This window comes from Balaenoptera borealis, assembly GCF_965194805.1.
Source record: "Balaenoptera borealis genome assembly, chromosome: 14".
Lineage (NCBI taxonomy): Eukaryota > Metazoa > Chordata > Mammalia > Artiodactyla > Balaenopteridae > Balaenoptera > Balaenoptera borealis.
Window position 1 is genome coordinate 1,798,495 of NC_138875.1, and position 23,362 is coordinate 1,821,856.

A 23,362-nucleotide genomic window follows, 5' to 3' on the forward strand; every position below is an offset into this window, starting at 1 on the left:
AGAAATGGGAGGCAGTCATTCTGCCCACAGCAGAGTAAGGGTCCCACATTGCATTGTGGGGAGCCAGGGTACAGGGGCACCCCAAGAACCATGACTGGGGACTGTGTGTCCACACATCTCTGCCTTTAACCTACTTGTGAGGTTCCAAAGGCCACCAGGCAGAGGGAGGTGGGGAGAACCCAAGTCGCCCGCCCCGTCTGGGGCTTATCGGCAACACCGCCCAGCTCCTTGCTCACACGTCAGCTGACAGAAAAAGACCGGAACAATCAGAAAGAGAGTCGTGGCAGAAAATTTAAAACACAGAGTACAGTAGAGGTGAACAGAACAGAAAGAAAGGTACATTCTAAGAAAAACAAAATTCAGTTGAATTCAATAAAATTAAGTTTAACAAATGGTGCATGAGGATCTACCCTGAGCCTGGTCCTATTCAGGGCACAGATAAAGAGGTCAGAAAAATGAAGCCCCAGCTTCTATGGACCCCATGTTCCGATGGAGGAGCCTCCGCTTCTGTCTCTCTGTCTCTGCCTCTCTGTCTCTGTCTGTATTTTTCTCTCTGTCTGTCTCAGTCTTTCTCTCTTCTTCATCTCTCTCCGTTTCTCTCTCACTGTCTCTCTGTCTCTATCTGTATTCTTCTGTCTCTCTCAGTCTTTCTCCTTCTTCGTCTCTCTCTGTCTCTCTCACTGTCTGTCTCTGTCTCTCTGTCTCTCTCCATCTCTATCTGTATCTTTCTCTGTGTGTCTCTCTGTCTCTATCTCTATCTTTATGTCTTTCTATCTCTTTCTCCATGCAGTGTTCTTGTTAAAATAAAACCAATGGATTTGAATTTTACTTGAAATTGTGGGGTAGACAATTCACAAACATGTCCCAACAAGTTGCAGTCATCAGAATTCACACACACACACACACACACACACACACACACACAGAGAGAGAAACTGGTTCAGGATAGTTTGGTGACAAAGCCGAGGCGGACTTTAAAAAGAAGCCCTGTGTCTCATCATCAGACAAACTGCAGAAATGTTTGAGCTTTTGAAGAATATACTTTGGAAGTCAACCCAAGGGCCCTGTGGTGATTTTGAACACTTTGGAAATGGGTCCTCTAAAAGATGCTGTCACATTTTTCAAGTTAGTTGGAAACCTTTAGTCACGTATTCAAGAAATGAGATGCCAAAGAGTTTCTCCATGGAAACTGAATCACGATGCAGGATATCCCTGCAGTAACTGTGAAGGGACTCAGCAAACTGAACAATGATGGCTCCAACTGGACAAAATTTAATTTTGATATTCTGTAATTATGGTTTGGAACAGACCAATCTAGAGAGAGTCTTTTGCTAGAGTCCTCATTTTTACGTGGAAAAATTAAATTTGACATATGGCTATTCTATATTAGGTGGAATTGAGAAGGCCTATAATTTTGAAATACCAAAATTTAATAAAACATTAAAAAAATTATAACTAAAGGCAAGTTATTGGATGCATTTTGCCTCATACAAATCAGTGCCCAAAAAGGTAGTTTTAATGGGGACAAAATACTTGACAACCAAATATTCAAGCTAAAATATTTACATATTTCAATATAAAAATACATAAAATTGAGAAAGTCCTGCTAGAGCGTATTTGGTTCTAAGGAGCCTTGGTATCTCTGCAACCACATCACAAGTAATTTTTTAAATTGTCAATTGAAAGTGTTGAAAATGTTGGGGCTTCCCTGGTGGCGCAGCGGTTGAGAGTCTGCCTGCCAATGCAGGGGACACGGGTTCGAGCCCTGGTCTGGGAAGATCCCACATGCCGCGGAGCAACTAAGCCCGTGCACCACAACTACTGAGCCTGCGCGTCTGGAGCCTGTGCTCCGCAACAAGAGAGGCCGCGACAGTGAGAGGCCCGCGCACCGCGATGAAGAGTGGCCCCCGCTCGCCGCAACCAGAGAAAGCCCTCGCACAGAAATGAAGACCCAACACAGCCAAAAATAAATAAATAATTAATTAATTAATTTAAAAAAAGAAAAAAGAAAGTGTTGAAAATGTCAAAACATATAATCACAGTATGTAACTTTGAAAAGGAATCAGGTATTTTATGCAGAAAGAAATTATAAGATGAAATTATAAAAAGTGTATGTTTTTAGAAACTATGAGTGACATGGTATCAGTTTGGATACAGACGAGGACTTTTCAAATTAAGTGACTATGTAATAAGAATAATAATTCTGCTTAAGTGTTTTTTAATATTCAGATAATATAAAGATTTTCTTATTTTGTTTAAATGTACATGCATACACAATAGTTTTCTTTCTTAAACGAATACTTCAAATTATGTAATTTTAATAATTTTAGCACTTTTTTTACTCTCAGTTTGGCTACCTTCTTTTGGATAATAAATCATACAGTTACCTTGGTTATAGGGCATTAGCCCAGCAGCAAATGAAGTGGTGTCTTTGGTGTTTATATTTCCACTCTCAGGTTGAAGCCGTGATTGGGCTGAGACTCAATTTGGACATCCCTGGTCCTTTGCCATCATTCTCTTAGAACTTCAGTTCAGTTTAAGGGATAGAAATACAATGTAAAAATGAAATTAAAAAAATAAATGAGAAGGATTTCCCTTCTGGGAAGATGGAATAGACATACTTTTCCTCTGTTTTGCCCATTAAGTATAACTAATAACCTTGATCGTAATATATAAAAGAAGCATGAGAAGGCTCAGTAGAAGGGATACTGCCCGGGGACACAAGGAATGAAACAAGGTGCGTTCCCCGTGTTTCCCAGGCTCAGGGCAGAAGAGACAGGCAACCAGAGGTGCCAACAAGAGACCCCAGCAGAAGCCCTCTCTCTAGTTGAAGGACCAGGAAAGGAGCAGCCCCAAGACAGAGCACTTTCAGACAAGAACCACTTCTCCAGCCACACTGCACAAAGCCCCCCCCACCCCCCATCCTGCCAATCATCCAAGGTGAGTGGGACCCTGACTGTCACCCGGCCTCCCAGTTACAGGACAGGGGCCACCTTCCACTGCCCAGTTAGTGTCAAGGAAGCTGCTGGAACAGGCTTAAATAAGACAAACGAGACCCAGATTCTTACTCCATAACACCAAAAATACCCAGCTTTCCATCAGTGATCACTCATCACACCAAGAAGCAGGAAGATCTCAGGGTGAATGAAAGGAGACAATCGGAATAGAGATGCTGCAGTTATCTGATGAAGACTTGATAGCCACCATCACACACACGTCGCAGCGAGCAAGCAAACACAAGTGGAGGCATGAATGGAGAAAACAGGAATCCTCTAAAGCAATTAAAATCCCCGAGAGAGAAAGAGAAGATAAAAGGAACCCGAAAGAAATCTTAGAGCCAACAATTTGAACAACAGAGCAAGTTCGGGCAGTAACAGTCATGGACTGAGCCGTCTGGTTACGTCGATTCTGTGTTTCTAAGGTCCAAAAAGAGAAACAAAATGCATAAGCCCACCCATCTTTGGATTCCATAAAAAAATTTCTAGAAATATATTTTTTTATTTATTTTATTCTTTTATTGAAGTATAGTTGATTTACCATGTTGTCTTAGGTTCAGGTGTACAGCACAGTGATTCAGTTATACATATATATATATATAGCTTTTTTCAGATTCTTTTCCCTTCTAGGTTATTACAGAATATTGAGTAGAGTTCCCTGTGTTCTACAGTAGGTCCTTGTTGTTGACCTATCTTATGTATAGTAGTGTGTGTATGTTAATCCCAAGCTCCTAATTCATCCCCCCCCCCGCCCCAACCTTTCCCCTTTTTTCACCATATCTGTAAACTCCCACAGGGAGGAGAATTATTTCAGAGTCTCCTCCCCATAAGCAGCGTGTTATTGGGTGGAATTGGAGCAGGCTTGCCAGCTCTGGTTAATGCTACGTCTCATTTTGTACACATGCCAAGACACATAAACATGTAATCAGAAGTCTTCCAAACTGCTTTCACGCTTCCCCGGTGGCAATATTTCACCCACGTAACTTCATTTCCACATCTTGGATTCTTGCGGTGGCACATTTAGCACTGCGAGCTTCCATCATCAGGCTGAAAAAGCTGTTTGCTTCCCATGATGCATTACTGAACATTAGAAGAGCTTCCTAACTCCCTCCTGCCTTTCCAAAAGGAATCCACACGTATTTACCCAGCACGGATTTAGACACTAAGTCCCCCTACCTAAACCTTATTGATGTCACAGTTTCTGTATGATGTTACGTGTGCCAACATTGGGTTTCTAAAGCATCTTTCACAGGCATTGTCTCATTTCAGGGTCAGAAACACTGGGGAGGGAGGGGATAGGTAGATGGGTGTTATTACATACACGCTACCAGGGGAAGAGATTAAGACTAAAAATTTGCATCTGCCACTGGTTACCCACACATCTAACCAATATCAGATCCTGCCCAGGAAGTCATTATTTTGAGTTTTGGGGGCTCTTTCTAAATTTCCACACTTCCTTCTAGTTCTTTAGATCAGCTAGCAAGTGAGTTCATTTTCTGGCCCTGGCTTGATCTACTGGCCTGATCCCAAAGAGGTTTACTTTCTTCCCTATAATTGCACCCAGATCTTTCTCACCTCTACCCACCTACACCTGCCATGTCACCTGCCTGGGATACTCTTGACTTCTCTCTGTCTCCTTAAACTCTGCCTCTCAAAACGTAGTTCAAATTCCACTTCCTTCTAGAATCCTTCCTTATGAACTGCTAAAGCAATTAGTGTCAAAGGAATTCATCTGGCATGAGTCTAAAAAGAATGCTGTGGTATTTTGTTATTTTACTCATCATGGATTTATATTTTGTTTCTTAGACTCGACTATAAGCTTTTTATCAGCAGGAATGTTCTTGAATACTCTTTGAATTTTTATGACTATAATATATAACAAAGCACAGAAAAGGTGTTCCTTTTCTAGGAAAATGTCTCTGTTGATTTCATTTAACATGGAAATAAAATTTTCTCACTGGAAATACAACCTCCTATAGAATGCTATCATGCTTTGATTTTTTTAAAAAATGTCGATTCTAAAACCTTCCAATGACAGATAACTCGATGCAATTACCTAGAAGAGAAAAAATGCATTTTTTTTCAAAAAACGTAATAATTTACAAATGTCAGTATAAAGAAATCTTTGTACCCAAAATGCCACAATTAGAAATTGAAAGAAAAAAAAAAAAAACAAGAATTGAGACATAGATAATCTTAGACATGGTTTTTATGGGTTGAAAGTCAGCAGATGGTCTGAGCAAATAGAGAAATAAGACAAAATGAAGGCATATGGGAGCAAAATGGTATCTTTATTACATATAAAGACTACTTGGGAGGATAAAGCTTGGTCTGAAAGCAAATGGGAGTCTGGTGAGCGGCCCTGAACTTGTCAGGATCCTCCAGGAGTCTCAGGTTCCCTGGACCAGGGGGCAGCCGTACTGGGAGTCCTGCCCAGACACTGGCCTGGGAAACAGGACAGTGGACACTTCTGCTCCTGTTGGCTCACCCGGAAGGGAAGATGGCACTGAGCCTGTGTGTTCAGATTAAAGTTCATGCCACCTAAATGGAAGACACTGGAGAGTTTTAAGGAAAAGTGCAGCATCTTGGATTTACCTTTTAAAATAACCACCTTCGGTGCTGTGTAGAGAATGGGCTTGTCAGGAGTGAGCAGGAAACAGATGAGTTAGGGCAGAACCGTAAGAGTCTAAACACGAAATGATGGTGGCTTGGAGAACGTTTAACAGGTGTCTGTGGAGAAAAGATTCCATGCAGGACGTGCATTCAAGGTGTGAGATGGATTGAAGAGATATGTAGATCGGAGATGTATTTTATTCAAGATAATTTCTAAGTTTGGGGCTTAAGTAACCAGGTGGATGACATGCTAGCTCACTGAGCTAATGTAATTTGGAGGAAAAACATATCACAGGAAGTGTCCCCACAGACCAAGTAGAAATCCTCCTTTTTTATCAATACGCACCTGGGAAGTACAGGTAATGAGTAGCTTACTCAGAGCACCACAAAGACAGAATTAAAACTTAAATCATCCATAACTCCACAATCTGTACTTTTTACCTAGTACTAGACCTCCCTTAAAAGTATTTTTCAAACAGTGAGCCCACTTGATAGGTGTGCACAAGGTTTGCCAAGGCTGGGTCGGGGGAGGGTCTTTGTGTCATTTTCCCTTTTCATCCCTTTTCCTTTCTCCCCATGATGAAAGTTCCGGTGGATGAGTGGTCGACCCAGTTTATTTATCACGGGGTGATTTCGCACCCCCAGGCCTTTGTTCATGATATTCTGACTTCTCGATAATCCAATTCTGCGCCGACACATCCCACCCGTCCTTTACAAATATCTCTGATAGCATTTCTTCTGCGAAGGCTTCCCCGACCTCCTCCCACAAAACATCCCTCCCGCTCTGTGTATCATTTTCCCATTTCTTGAGCCCCAGGTATAGTTTTACCTCTCGTTGGCCAAGTACCTCACTTTGCCTGTCTTGTGGCTACCTGTGAACTCTTACTTCTATTTACTGTTTGTAATAACACAGATATTATATTCATGTGTCAGTGCAAGAAGGAAAAAAGAGCGTGCGGGACAGAAGATCTGCTTCTGTTTCCCTCCCTTCCTCACGTCCTTCGTTTCTGTCAACATCACCTCTTCCCAGGAAAATCACTTCCAAGGGCTTCAGGGCAGATTACACTTGCTGCCAACGGGCAATCACAACGCCTACAGGGGCCAGAGACGCAGAGGCCTAGGCAGGCCTTGGATGGAGCTCAGGGGCTACTCGGTGCCTCCAGAGCCCAGAGAACTGGATAGACCAACGGTGGACTTGGCCAGAGTCAGCCTGTGAGCAAAGCACCTCCCCACGCCATCTACTCCAGCATAGGTGGTACTTTATCAGGAAGATAATTCCTCTGGAAGCCACACTCACTGAGGAATTTCTTTTTTCGATATAATTAATAATTACCTCCTCTTAAAAATTAAAACAAATATACGTACAAAGGTACGTCTGCGTGGGATGTGCACTGCAGCGTTTCTTCTGAGGATGACCGAGAACCATTCCTCCCTGCCATCTTTCTTGGGTTGTCTCCAACCTTGCTGGTGTAGACGCCTGAGGTGCCGGTGTTGAATGGGTGCAGGCTGCTGATGGAGCTCCCGGGGCACCTGCAGACACACGTGACCAAGCTGAGCTCGGGGCCCTGGGACTGCCATGGAGTCCTGAACCTTTTGCACAACTGCCCCCTTGAAGGTCTGGTGAAGCCTGTACACCCTTTCTAGGAACAATGTTTTTAAACATAGTTTTTTAAACCCACATCATTACAAAAGAAGCCAATTATATTGAACTACAGCTATGCACATATAAAGAAAAATGTTTTATAGTAACAGATGATTTCATTACAGGATAAGACCTAGCCGTACATCTCTCATCTACCATGACTTTGCAGTAACCAAGAGGGTAAATGACATTCTGTTATAAAATACCTTTAACACTTGGAATAGGGTAGAAAGGTACCCGCAATTTCCTTTAGGAACAAAGTTATAGGTGCTGCTTATGATACTGGGATTTTTTTCCTATGCTCACAATGGAAGGAAATGCTAAATTTCAGGTTGAAACTGGTAGAAAGAAGGATATAATTTTTCCCATCCTAGTTTCCAGACCCCATTAAACTGCTATGAACACACCTCTGGTGGGGTCCCCTGTGGACGCCAGGTTGAGAATCTCTGCGGCAAAACTGTGAGTGCAGGAGTCTCTCTGTTATATTGGCCAGAGAGCAGGGTTGCCTCGTGTTCCCAAGTCTGATGGAGATTTTGAGTAGAAGCCTTTCATCTTGCGGTCCCGATTTCCGCAGGACACGTGTGTCTAAGCCCTTCCCCTGTGGCACCAGGAGCCACGTTCCTGGACCAAGCCGTACGCTGGGTGTGAACCTCTGTAGAGCCTCCTGGTTCACAGATTTGGGGCCCATTATTACTCCAAACACGCCCAGATATCTTATTCCCAGGAGTAGAGAGCAAGCTCAAGGTGGAAGCCTGACTACAAAAGTCTAAATAATAAAGAAAAATGGATGGGGAAACTGGTGACAGAAGAAAGACAGGGGGTCAGGAAATATGTTTCAGTCTTGAGTATGCATCACCTTAACTCCACAGCACAAGCCTCACTGGAAATCAGGGGACAGGGCGCCTTATTCTTGCTAGAATCTTGCTGGTATGGCCACCTCACAGAAAATCACAGATTCAAAAAAGTGCAGATTTTAATAGCTGTACTGAAATAGGCATCTATATGTAAAGTCACTGTAAAATCAAATAATAATTCTAAGCACAGACCACAATACAAATTCAAAAAGCATCCCCACTTTATTTCTAAAACAACTCCCAATAAACACAAGACTTTAAGTATGCTATTCCTTAAGAGTAAACTCATCAACTGCCAAATATCAGCGCCTTGCATAGTTAGAACAGTCAAAGTCAAGTAGAAATTTTTACAGAATAAAATCAATATGCGTCACTATGGATTGTTTTTTAGTTATAAGAGATAGTCTAAGATATTTCTCCATTCATAATGCATGTCATAAAAAAGTGTTTAATAACACTGCACCCATGTTTCCTCATCTATCCCCATGACCGAGTGCTTTGGATTCATATTTCAAGCTGTCAGACAGGTTTTCCGAGCAGCCGTACTCAATTTGTTTTGTAACATTACATTAAATGTAGCATCACAATGGCTTACGTTCAAAAATGCTTTGTTTATGAAACCCGGTAATTAAGAATACTCTGAAACAGTTTAACATTGAAACATCTTGATATTGACTAGTTCAGCTACTTCTAAACCTGTAATCCTGTCATACCTACATGTTATGCCAATAATTTGTTTTTTGGAAAAATAGACTAGAAGGTACTAATGTATCATTGTTAAAATAGCTCAACGTGCATGAAAATATTTAGGTCGTATAATCAGAACACAGATATCTTTTCTCACTGACATAAAGAATAATTTGTAGTGTTCTTTGGTCAAAACTGAACCTCTGGTGGCAGTAGTATTGAGTAACCGCATACACAGTTGCATGGGTGATGTACTTTTAAGGATCAGAATTAGGCAGCTGTGTGTCAGGAGGAAGAAGCCAGGAGGAAGCAGGGTATACTTAGACTGTGCATCTCTGCTTCCTCTTTAAACAAGGGTCACTCAGGTCTCAGTGAAATTCACATTTATGCAATTCTTCCAATTAGCATGAGCCAATATCCAGTGTCTAAATGAGTTAATTGCAAATGGTTAAGAGGGGAAGTGAAAGAAAACAAACAGATAAGTTGGGAAAACAGACTACGAATCAGAAAAAGGGCAAGAACATCTGACCTTGTTTTCCATACCTCACAGACAACAAATGATACCTTTAGCGTTGTTTATTTAAAAGCTCAAATTCTTCATGAAGATGAACTGATCTTTCCCAAATCCTAATTGAAGAATGATGGTCCTATTTCTCTCCTGGATTAATTTCATCCTAGTTTCTTACTGATGCATTCTTCCTAGAGAAAAGTCTTCAAAATTCAGGGAACAAGAGCTGGTGTTCTATCACTACACACATCAAAACAATCACTTCACTAAACTATTGGAAATAAAGCCGTAGGATGGTGAAACAGGCAGAAAGCAGAGAGGTCACCTCGGCAGGGAAACTGAAGCCCAGAAAAAGAAGTTAATAGAATTCCCTAAGAATATATGATCAAATGTATCTCTATGTGATCGTAGAAACCATAGGTTAATAATGTTTTTGTAGATTCTGGCAAAAAATAGTTTTCTCTTTTGTAGGAGATGTATTATGCTTCCAACAAATTCTTTTATTTTGTGAATTTTTTAAAAAAGACAAAACGTACAGTCACAATAGCTACATAATTGAGTGGCTATTCAACTCAGGGATGTATTGTTACATTTTATAGTAAATAATGAAGATGCCTTAGCAGCGCTTAGTGAAGACAAATATTTAATCTGTAAAGCTTTTACTAATGCAAACATTAGGGGAATAAATGATCCAGATCATTTCTTAGTTGTATTACTAAGCCAAAAAAAATTCTACTTACATGAAGTCAATAATTTAGAGATAACTGTTTCTCTGCTTCAGAAGAAAAATATCCAGGCTTTCACTCAGAAAACTTCTCAGAAATGGAAGTGGTGTCATACATTTTGCATTTTGAACCTAGGAGAAAGCCTCCAATCCAATGGTGTTTGGTGGCCCCGGTACAGAAAAAGTCGAAGTTAGAGCCCTTGATGTGTAGACCCTCAGGGGAGAAGTTCACTGACGTGAAAATTCATTGAGCGGCTTGGACCGACAGAATCTGTGCAAACACCATTCAAGTCACAACCATGTTGGTTCTTCCACTAAAAAACACCATGAGAATTCCTGGCACCCACATATAGAGAGAGTGTCTTTCATGTTGATGGGCAGCCGGAAGTAACTAACCAAAGGAGAAACCAAGCTTCCCAAACCCTCCCACTTTCCCTGTCCTCTCCGTTCATTGAGGCTGTCACGCTTTCCACAGGTAAAAGCATACATAGACCTGTGTTAATTGCAGGAAGGCTCACGCGTTATCAATTTAGTCCACAGTGTGTTCCCTGATGTTCCAGCTGATTCTAAATGCAACAAGTTGACAACTTTCTGTGAAGCACTTACTCTTCAGCCTGCAGGAATATTCAACTCGATTCAGAAAATAAGTCACATCTCCCAGTGGGATGGACCATCTTCCTTACCAGCATCTGAAACAGAAATATCGAGAAAATTTGAATTAAAGTGCATGACACCAATGATGAGACAAACACCTTGGGAACTTAACACAGTTTGGAGGCTTGGGTCCACTTTACACTTTTGGTTCCATAGTGAGGTCAGTCCTCACAAAAGGTAAGGATGGAGAGTTTTAGAATATGAAATGCCCACCTGCCATCTAGCAGAAGCTAAACTTGAGGAAAGGATTCATTATGAACTCCCCTCCCCCTGTTCAAACCACCGTCTCTACAGTAGTTCTCAGGAAAGTGAAAACAAGACAGAACAAGGAAATCAGTCATTGAGAAGACCTTTCTATTCCAAAACTCTCTGCCTCTAGCTCCTCTCTCCTTCCCACTACCAGAGAGCAGCGTCATGAAAACATCCAGATAAATTCGACTCAATTTTTTCTGAGGCCCGCTGCGGCAAGGAGATGCACAATGGGTACCGTGTATGGAACACTTGCTGTAGACCACACGTGGCCCTGGGCACTTCACAGTTATCACATTCTCCCGCTGTTACCACCCCCTCCCCCTGGAGACAGAGGCACTGGTGATTGATGTGCAGAAGGTGGGGGGCTAGGACACAGGTCAGCAGAGACCCCAGTGCGGGACAGGCTGGGGGCTCTAATGTCTGGGTGCATCACAGAACCAAAGCCCAGGGCTCATTAAGGTGACGCAGACTGTCTACACAGTGCATCTGCTTCCACAGGGAACACATAGACCTGACACAGCCCCAGACACGGTGCTTTTAAAACAACTCCGTGAGTGCAGGACAGGCGGAAAAGTCACCCTTCCCAGTGCAGGTTTTCCCACCTGTTCATACTCCCACGTGGACGTGGCCCCATCCTGGCCGACTCGCTCACATCCGTGCCCGACATCACCTACGTAGGGGCCGCCCTCCAGTCTAGACCTGCAATCTCAGCCTGTGAAACACCACCTCCCAGCTCCCGAAACACAGCCCCCTCGGGCTCACACGTGACTGTCTCTCCAGTTTTCCCTTTTAAACCGCTTTTCTGCTTGTTTCTTGTTCAGTATTTCGTTGGCTCTTCCATTTCACCATTAAAGTATCAATTATTATTAATTGTGAAATATCATTTATAAACATTGTGAGAGGTCTTCAGGTCTGCCCCAAGCCTCTCTTCTCATTGACAATATCATCCTTTACCCTGGGCTCACTGACAACTTCAGGCCTCCAACTGCTAACCACGCCTCCCCTCTGAGTGTTCTTTTGAGCTCCAGACCCACAGGCCACAGACTCACTGGGATCTGCCTCCCCACGTGGACATCTGGATGGGTATTTCTAAAGCTGAAGTCACAAATTGCCCACCCACGCCCCACGCGGCTTTAGTACTCCTGGTCTTTTAGAAACAATTACCATATTCCAGGAGCTCAGCTGAAGCTCTGAGGCGTGCCCCCCGGACGTCTCCCTCCTCCACCTGGTCCTGCTGTTCCCACCCCTGCAGATCTGCTCTCGGCTCCACGCCCCGCTGTGGCCCTCACCCCTCACACCTGCAGTGCAGAAGCTCCTGCATCCATAGCTTTTCTCCATCTCGCTTTGCCCTTTTCAGTCTACTACAGGAGTACCTCATTTTATTGTGCTTCACTTATTTAATCATGCTTCACTTTATCGTGCTTCACAGATACGGCATTTTTGACAAATTGAAGGTTTGCGGCAACTCTGCATTGAGCAAGTAAGTCTATTGTTGCCGTTCTTCCAACACCGTTTGCTTGATTCGTGTCTCTGTGTCACATCTTGGTAATTCTCACAATATCTCAAACTTCGTTATTATTATATTTGTTGCAGTGATCTGTGGTCAGTGATCTTTCATGTTACTATTGTAATTATTTTGGGCACCACGAACCACACCTGTATGAGCCGTCAAACTTAATCATGAGCTTTCTGCCTGGCCTTTTGAGTCCAGTGGATTTGCAGGACAGTAGACTTGTTAAAGCAATTTGAACTGCAAGTGAAGTATAAAAAGAATGTTTTTAGAAGAGAAGAGTACTAATTATAAAGACAGTTTGGCCTTCTAAGGATCAGTGAGGCAGAAGTAAAAACAATATTAAAAACCAGAGAGCAAATGTGTGTCGCTTTAAACACAGCAAAAAGTTTAGGACAGGAAACTTTGAAAGAGCAAAGAGAGGTCAAAGGATATTAAATCCAAATTAATGCAACAGGAAAGAAAAGAGTAAAATTAAATTTTAAAATGGCTCTAATCATGTACTGAAATAAAGCTCATATGAGGGTCATTGAAGATAAGGGACTTTTGAAAAATGCGTCCTGAGCTAGTGGCTTATTGTAGGTGTCACGTTGGCATTGCGAGTCCCGTAGAGCCAGCCCAGCAGGTGGAGGGGCCTGGGGGTGGTCGGGAGGACTCTCGGGGGACAACCACGTGGGGTCTGGGTAGAGGATGAGGAATTGGGATACTCTGAGTGGAGGGGTCAACAAGAGAGAAACTCATGTGATACACGCAGGGCACCCAAACCAGCGGCTGGCACATCAAAAGGTCCGCAGGGAATGAGGCATTGAGGGCGGGAGGGGGCAGTGAAAGGCAGTGTAGGTTACAGAGGCTCCACAATCTTGTCGTGAGTGTGGCTACGAAGAGCCTGAAGCTTTACTGGATTATTATTTCCCCTCTATCAGCGACGTGTTTACCTCAGGGCCCTGAGAACCGGCTCCCTACATTGAAAATTCAACAGATCTACTAGGATGTTCAGTGGGAATTGATCTGAGTCTGTTTGTCCCTTAGAGCATGACCTGCCCTTTAAATCTTGTGATCCATCTTCCACTGTAAAGGAATGTCATGAATCTTATTTTGCGTGTTTTTGTTTGTGCCTTATTTTGTCCCCTTTTCCAGAAACACAACAAGCTTCTGTTTTAAGGGCTTGGCTCTCCCATCCATCCTCCGCCCCTGTTCAATTACAACGAACGCATTGTTCTTTCTATTTTCTCATGCTTCTCCTTCACGTCCCAGACGTGTGCTCAGCAAAAGGTGTCCTCTGCTCTCCATGTGACCTTCAGGTAGCTCGGCTTTTCTCTCCTATTCCCTTCCTGGGATCTGCAGCTCACTTTTCATCTCGTCCTTCTGTCTGAGAATGACTTACGTGATCGCTGTAGAAACCAGTCTCCAAAGACACCCCACGTGTGCTCTTCCTACAAGCGGTGAAGCATGGATCTCCCCCTCTGAGCCTTTGACCAGTGACCCCTGTACGCGCAGCCGCTTCGGTTTCCCCCCTCTCGGAGGGCACATCACCGTCCAGGTTATTGTCTACACTCTCATTTTACTTCCTTAAATAACACATTTAAAAAATAGATGTCAAAAGATGCAGTTTTTTCAGTAGTATTTAAACTGTTTCTAAAGTGTAAAAAAAAAAAGACATGCATTTACCTATTATGCGTTTTTCTCTCTTGAGTTCATTTCAAGTCACAAAACATCAAAGACTGTGAGAGGACTGACATGTGTTTACACCAAAGGCTACAGGTTCAAGAAAGAATCCTTTCCAGGTAAGGGTCCCACAGCAATCGTTTCAACCATTTTCCCCCAGACGCCTGAGGAATACTCACCTCCACCTGTATTTTTGACTCTCTCTCGGGGGTGGGAGGGGGCAGTGTGGCTTAGGGTGGGTGGTAGCTCATGTCCTGGTGGGGGTGGTACTGGGCTTTCCTGGGCTGCTGGCGTTCCCCCCCCCCCCACTTCAGGGACAGTCACTGACTCTACAAAGCCACATTGTTTTTACTCAATTTGGAGTCAGAAATCTAGAGAAAACCAAAGTCGGTGATATTCAGTTGTCTTTCTCTCTACTTTGTTGTTTGTGAAATAAATCATTCTATGGAATTTTTGTTGTGTCAGAGGTCATGGGAGAAGTACCAGCACCCTCTCAGTTCAAGAACAGGTTAAATGTTCCAGGATCCTGAGGACATCCATTTAATCCTTTTTTAACCATGGTGATTTCCAAAACAGTAAAAGGAAGTATTCTAAATTAATTTATAAAGAGCTCTGGTTTGCAGCCTCTGAAGAAGTATAACTTATGAGAGCTGTTTCCAAGACCACACTGGCAGTTGTATCTGAACCCAGACACCAGATTTTAAACAAGCCTTAAGTAGGGACCCACGGCCAACATCAATCAGAAAACAGAACTTTGCACAAAGGAAAATTTATAATGAAAACTCCCCGGAATTCTTTTCTCAGATAAAATGAATTTTGCTGTTCCATGAGGAATGAGCCTTCATTCTATTACTGATCATTCCATCAGAGTTTGTACAAAAATCTCCAATTCTAGAAACGTTGTACTTTAGACCTTCTGACGGTATGGAGTTTATCCCTTTGCATATGTTATTATGTATTTCTGAGTGGAACAAATGATAGTACTTATACAGATAGTGTTTATGTAAGTGAGAACATCTGGTTTTCTCCTGCACTTGCCTTGGAGCAGAGTTCAGCAATTCTCTTCCTCCTCAATGAGAAAATCCACTCCTACAAGATATCACTGAGAAATGATTCTTTTACAAGCAATTCTAGAGGGGAGATCAAAGAGGGAACAAATTGTATTGTAGAACACAGATTCCCTACTAAATGTACCTTTTCCCCAAAATTCTCCCCTCTGAACGCTTCCAGGGCACCTTCAAGCTGCCGCTGCCTCCACTTCCACCCCGGCTGTCTCATTCCCAGGTGATAACCCTGGTTTGGTTTCTCTAATCGTGGTCACCCTCTTACTGAGGAAATGGCCTACAGTCTATAAGTAGCCATTCTCCTCTTGAAACGAAGCAGGACCCTCCGGTCCGGTCCTTGCCCCCCATGTCCTCAGCCTGCCTTTTGTCTGTGGAAAAACTTTAGCCAAAGAATAAGTTTAATCAGAGAAGTGAGAAAATGCAGAAACAAAGGAAAACAGTCCAGCAAGACTAAATAATAATAGTGTAGTCATTAAGCAAAGTCAAGGACCTTTAGTTCCTCCTCAAGGGTTCTAGATCATATTCTGAGCCATGTCCTTTGAGCTGTTTTATAGATACTGAAACCCCACCAGGTGGAAGAAGTTAAACTACGTGATGACCAGACCACAGCCATGACATCAGCTGCCACAATTCTGCGAACTGGTCTCAAAGAAATGGGAACAAACCGACCCTGAAACCGAAGATTAACTGTGCTTAAAGCAATCAAGATGATGCTGGTCAGACCACCGATGACCAGTTTCAAGATGACCGTCAGAGCTGACCGCACTGTCTCTGTACGTAGCCCCTCCCTCCGCCTATGGAAGCTCTTGCCCACCGAGCGCCAGTGCGCGGGGAGCCGGCCTTTCCACACGAGTCCACCCTCACCCGCCCCAGGTTGCCGGCCTCTGAAATTAAGCAAACTTTCCTTTCCACCAACCTGGCCTCTTTATTGGCTTTTGAGCGGCGAGCAGCCGGACCCCACTTTCAGTAACACTCTGAAGGCAGTAGGAAAACTGTAAATACAAAGTTATATCATGTTGGATCTCTTTCTTTGTTGTTGTTCTACAAATAATTGTACAAATCAAAATATATGCCAAAAAAATCTGAGTTCATAGAAATTCTTAAGTTTATTTTCTGAACTAAACTGTGAGTTCCAGCAGGATATGGCTGCATCTTTTTCTCATTTTTACAAGCCTAGCACAATGATTCACACATAATTGGACCTCAATAAACATTTGTTGGATTTAAGTTTAGTGATCGGAAATATTCCTTCTCTTGGATAGAAACACAAGAATGTGTTGGGAGCCTCAAATGTGCATCCCGGAAACCGGAAAGCCTGTCCCCAGCATTAATACAGTGACAGTCATCAGGGTACCCCCAAATGATAATGTTCAAGCTGAGACTCACAGCGTGATACGTAGCCCATTGACAATCTGGGAACACCGTGGCCTAGACCTCCCTTCAGACATTAATACGTCTCGTTCTTCCACGACCCTTTATGAGCTGCCAATCTGCCTTCTGGATTTATTCTATCTCTTCATCCTTTGGAGAGTTCCAGGCACGTGATGCTGAAATTGTGGAAACTGGCTTCCAAACGTGCACACGCCTTTCAGACCCTCCTCCCCCATGTCCATCCGTGCCTGACCTCATCACATCAGGGCATCGGGTCATCACTGAGAAAGGAAAGTAGGGCTGGACTTACCGCTAGCACCCTGGCATTGCATTTTGGATTTGCGACTTTATTTATCCCTTGATTACCTACTGGATGGACCTTCTATTTTTTAAGAAGAGTATAATCATAATTTCCCAGGCCCATAAAAGAAGACTAGAAAATAGGGTCCAAAAGAGGCACAAAGAAAATGCTGTGGGTATCCAGAGACATCATGGAATTAGACTCCCCAAGGGACACACTCGAGAATATTTTTTTATTGCTCTTCCAGGTGATTGCTACCTCTGGAAGTCTGGGAAACATTCAACTAGATGGTATTTCCCACTATTAATTCCCAAGAGAAAAATGCACAGAATGTACAAATACTCCTTGTTGCATTTGTACTGGGTCTTACAAAGCATCTAATAGGTTTTTTTAATTATTATTTCTCCTTGATCAAAAAAATTTCCCAATTGCAATGCATTCAAGAAAATTTTTTTCTTAAGGATGTGTCAGCAAAGAAGGATATTTCAACAGGTGTCAGCCAAACAGAGGGTGAGCCTCTGTTACATTACACAATTTCATGACTTGCCTTTTTCTTCCTCCCTTGGCATTTAGAAAAAGGCACTTCTAGCAAAAAAATCTTCACGGGAGAAAAATCAAGAGCGAAAGAGTGTACGACCCCTGGATTCGAAGGGCTCCTCCTCCATTGCTGAGGGACGCCCATGCCTCAGCCCCTATCTTGGAGGGTGTCCGCCTTGCGTCCAGGTGTGGGGATGGGAGGCTGGATGGTCAGAGCAGGAGAGAGAGGACCCAAGAAGGATGTAACAATAAACTAGGCTTTTTTTGAACATTGAAGGACTGAAATCTAATCCAGGTGCTCTGTGAAGGGCTGCAGAAATTCTAACAGTGTAGACAGTGAAGAATAAACATGCTGAAAAATAAGGAAGATTTTTATAGTGAGCATTTCCCCGTGTCAGGGCATCCAGTTGTGCTGGGTTCGTGGTGGGCACACAGAAGTATGTGTTTTTGAATGAACGACTGTTTATTGGCTGATTTTCGGTCCCTTCCACTAGAATATAAGCCTCTCTATGTCGTTCATCTCTGGGTGTGAGCAGGCAGGGATCCCGAGGGCAGGGCCAGTCTCCGAGCCTTAACGACCCTCCAGTAACCCTGATTCTCACTGGGGCTCTAGGACCACTGCCCTACTGCCCGCTGGCAACCTCACCGCAGTGGGCACTTCCCCGTTCATTTCCGCCTGCACTTCCCATCTTTAACTCCAGAAATGTGAGCTCTGGGGTGGGGGTGGGGGGGGAGCTGGGGGGGTGCAGCTCTGAGTTACTTGTTCCAGGGTCTCCAGGACCTCGGGCTTGACATGAAGGGAGTGACCCATGGACATTAGTTCCGAGACTGACTGAGATTGTTTTCCCATCAACTGCATTCCAACAGGAGAAATGAATGATCTAAATGGTGAAATGGACTCCACGTTTCTTACTAGGTCACCTTCTAAAAAACCAGTATTTTGTGTTTCCTTCAATAATGGGAAATCAGGTGTTCACTTTTTTATGGGATAAAAATTGTCTTTGTGTTTTATGAAATGTAGTTTAAAATCTCTCAGATCCACCAAAGTAAATTTAATTGTAATTAAATAAATCGTAATTCACTGATCCAGCGTGAAATCTGTAGAAGTCTTGGACCTTCATCTAATGCGTTCTATAACACGGTGGTCAATGCAAACAAAGCATCGTCCTGCATAAAAAGGTGTGAAACAGCCATTTCTGCTGCTCCAGAGATGCAAAGTGACGCCCACTGTGGGACAGGGCATGTTCTGATGGTGACCAGCCCCTTGAGGGGAACACTGAGTCCCATAATTCACCTTAATAAGTTCACTTTTAGTTTTATTTTTAAGATTTTAAAACTGAGGCACAATTTATTTGATTAACTTAACAGGAAAGCTGAAGGTTGAGAGTATTGTTATAAAGTACCCTCAAGCAGCACTGCCAAAATAAGGAAAAAATGTCTTCTAGTTGGCACTGTCTAATTAGATTAGTCTTTTTAAGGCACTAAAACTTTTTGAAAGTCTAATCAAAATTAATAGACTTTGGGGTTCTTATTACCCAAATGTAATAAAAATTATCATTGCTCTATATTGCCCTATTTCTTTATTACTTTTTTATAAAAATCAACCCTTACCTGTCAAACCAAAACCCAAATACATCTGTGTATTCCTCTTTTCCCCTAATAATGAACTACTTTTCTGAAGTTATGTATCCTTCCTGTGCTTTATTGTAAAAATATTCTATCACATGTGCAAATATGTAATAGTACGTTTGTTTTCAAATCGTATGTAAAGGATACAGGTGTTCCTATTGCATTTTCCCGAGACCTCTGGGATGCCTCCATCACCTTTACAAAGTCCACCCTCTTGCAGAGTTCATCAGTAATTTTCTAGCCCAGCCAATGTACAGAGTCAATACTTTTCTGGGAACCAGGGATTTAGTTCCACAAGAAGCTACGAGGCAAAGGTACCTCTGACTCTGAAACAGGTGGGCACCTGTGGGGGACAGGTAAGCATGAGGTCTGATTAGATGGGGCAGCTACGTTTCCTCTCAGGTGGGGACTCTTGTCCGTGGATGTGGCCACCTGGAGACGCTGCTTCTTCCGGGTCGGGAGCCGCACATGTGCGGTCTGAGCTGGGGTGGGAACGATAGCCTTCTTGCTGCAGCTTTGCCGATTTGGATCGAGGGGAATGTGAAGGTGTAACATCCACTCCCATAGCTGAAAAACTCCAGTGTGAAAAATGTGGAAGTTCCAGGGGTGAGCCTGGACTAACAGCCTCCTTCTAAGTACTGAAGCACTCGGTGCTCAGCCAGTGTGCCTGATATTCCTACAGTGGAGACACGCTGCATTTCTTACACATTTTCATGGAGAATAGAGGGTCCATGATAGTCCACATCGACGGTTAGGGAGGCCTCACACACACCCACACCTCTTAGGACAGGCAGGGAGTCTGCGGGGCTTCACACCAGGTAGAATCTTTTAAAAGAAACATTCATCGTGGGAATGATACAAACAAAAGCGAATTTTATGATAAATAAACCAAACTGGATGATCACCTCTAAGAATCTCATAATTATCTTGTTATTCCAGGATGAATCTTCAGTTTTAGGGTGAAAACCACTTTCATTTCTAGTGCAGGTATGTTTTCCTCCCAAGCTTGGTCTCTCTAAGCCCATCTCTCTTGATACTGTGTTTAGCTGTGATTCTTAGCTGCATTTCACTGAAAGCACACCATATCTGAGTCTTGTAACTTTTTAAACCTGCAACATCAAAACAGAGATTTGCCAAGTCCACTTTTCCTGGGTCCATTCAAATAGAGAAAATTGAACGTTTGAAGTCATGTTGCCGAAATCTCGGCTTTTCTGTGCACAGATGCCGAACAGAAACACGGAGACAGATTTTGGAGGAAGAGAGAGATGGCTTTATTCTTCTGTCAGGCAGAAAGGAAGACACAGCAGGCTAGCGCCTCAAGAACTGGGCCCGCCCCCTTCGGGAATCGGAGAAGATTTTATATGTGGGGTTCGCAGTCCAGGGTATATGATAAGGATCAAAGTAGTGAAGGTCTTGCATTCTTCTTTTTCCTGCATTATTTCAAGACATTCACAGCTGGCGTCAGGCCGCCGGGTAATTGGGTCCGTTTGTCTCTGGGTTATCCGCCGCGGCTTTTTTTCTGAAAAGCAAATGCTATAAGGGGTGATTTGTTCTCACGGGGGAACTTCATTTCTATTTTTGCTACATCAGCCACTGCTACTAAGGTTCAAAGTTATATTTGTCATCTTAATTGGCTTAAAAGTCTTTAAAGCTAGAAAGGTAACTGAGTTTGTTACACAAAGCTATGAAGCCTTTGTGAATTGAGACTTCTCTAGGAGAACATGAAAGTCAATAACTTTGAAAGCATAATTCTAACACTGAAATGTTTAAAAGGCCAGGAAGCACGTGCAATTTACAAAGTGAGAGTGTATTGTGTTACAAAGGATTTTCCAAAAAGGAAAATCAACTACTACTTATTTTTTAAAGAAAAAGACCATTAAGAAAACGTGATGCAATTACTGGTCTGCATCACGATTCAATGCTTCACTTTGTTATTATTCTCCCAAGGAATCAATAGTAAGTTTTGCCTCTTTAGAGGGAGTAATACGTGAAGATAGATTTGCCAGGGTATGAAAGTTAAATACAGTCATCGATTATTGGAATAATTTACCATCAGAAAAGCTTCAGGCTTCTTACCATATGTGTTTTTCAGTATACTTCAAAAATAATTATTAAATACATTTTCTAAAGCTCAAAATAAAATGTAAAAAACAACTCAGTGTGAAAAGTTTGGAAGAGCATCTAATCGTAACCTTAATTATTTCTAGAGTTTTTCTGGTCAACTTCTTTGATAGTAATAACTTTAACCTGGACAACTTTCAAGGCAAGGAAGTTACTGGAACAAATTGTCAGAGAAGTTTTCGACAAGGTTTGGCCACCCTGCAGTAAGAAAGTCAGCCCTCAACAATTCTGTCAAATTGCCCCTGGGTTCAACTTTGCTTTAACACAATAAAGAACCTGTTTTGATTACCAAATCTCACTTGAATTTGGGAATCTTGCTCTGAATACTTTCTTGAATGTTTTGTTTCCTTTTGCAGAATTCTAGCAAGTACCCATGTTACATTATAGTGGAGTTGATAATTGTTTATTAATGGCCATGTAATATGCATTGAATATGTCATTGAGTATTAATTAAGTGTTTAAAAAAAGAATGTGAATAAACCTCAGATTGCTATCTGGTTAGCTGCTATCTCTCTTGCTTGCAGATGCATTTCAAATTTAAAGTTGTGAAGTTTCTAACAAACTTAAGTCTTTCATCACTAAAGACGAAAATATAATACATAAGTAATCATTAAAATATTATGCAAAATAGGCTATAGGTTGCACATTTGGGCACCGGTCAAAAAATGGTCATATCCTACATTTGGAAAAGAGTAAGTTAAGCTCTTCAAACATTTGCACTGAGAAGGAAATTCAGCTGTGAGCTCTGCCACTTCTAACTATGAAAACAGGTTTGATCCTACAATTACGAAAAGCCTTATAAAAGGGCCAGCAGCTTCTCCACGAAAATATATTTTCTGGAAGGCTGGCTAAGTCCGGGAGTGGTTTGTCAGGATGTCAGCGACATTCTTACAGAAGATCCACCTCCCAGCTCTCATTGTCCAAAGATGTGAAAAACGAAATACACCGTTGAACAGCTTCTGGCTGACAAGTTGGATCCTGCGGTCCACGGGGTTACCTTATTCACATGGTGCTTTCTTCCTTCCAACCTGTAGCTCACGCCTCGCTTCCTTTGGAATTTATAAGTACCCTGAAAAGCAGGAAGTGTGGAAATCATTCTTAGTGAGGAAACTGAGTCTGGTTTGGGTGACTTCTGAATTCTCTCAGACAATTAAGAGCAGAGCCGGACAGGAATTTGAGGTTTCAGGAATTTGAGATAATTCTGTGCATTCTAAACTATGCCCACAGTCAAGATCAAAAGGGATGCTACACATCAGGGCTTACAAATACTGGCACGTGTGCCGTATTTCCTGTCCTAACCCACAGGTCCCCAGGCAGGGGGCACTGCTCGGGGCTGGACCGTTTCCCTGTCCTCAGCTTACCGTTCCAGGCTGCTTTCCTCCTAACAGATGTTGGTCCAAGATTGTAAAAACAAACAAACAAACAAACAAAAAACCTGGAAAAATGTATTAGCGTGATGAGTTTTGGAGGTAATGTAACAGGGAAGGGCCAAATCGGACTCTGTGTTCCATCTGTTTCTTTGACTTTAACCTTTGCTTTTCGTTGCTTTTGTTATATAATCATACATAATGGCCTGCCTTGGGGAACCCTGCCCCTCTGCCTGAATATTAAACCAGAGTGCCTTTGTACCTCCGGACCCTGCCCACCTGCGGACGGCTGCAGGAAAGAAGAAATGAACACATCCCCTCCTTGTCTTTATAAACAGGGTTTGCAATTTGTCAACGTTAAGTTGCTGAGAAAGGCTGGGGAGCTACCAGCCTGGCCATGAATTAGTTCAGCACAGTTTCTTCTCGGTCATATGCTCATGACAGGCCTGCAGGGGTCAGTTTCCAATGAACAAGGACCCCCACTGAAAGGGCAGAACTATTGCAGGGTGGAAGTCGGGGGACCCTCCCTCCCACCAGGATTTGCAGCCTGTCCCGCCTTCCCTGACGGCTCCATCCCTGGTCTGCGGCTCAGCCAAGGGCGTTCCCTCTGCATTGGCCTGGGGGTGGGCGGTTCCCCCTCAAGCAAGATCAAGACCAATTCAGGGGTGCAGATAGTGTTGGGAAATAAAATTAAAAACGGAATCTCCCAACCCAGAAGCCCTCTCCACAAAGGTAATAGAGAAAGAAAACAGCTTTATCACTGAGTCAGCATTAAACTAGAGCGTGAGGCACGTCGCGGGTCATCTGCTGAGAGATGTAAAGACAGAAGGGGTCTCTGCCTCTGATAAACAGCCAGGCAGACACGAC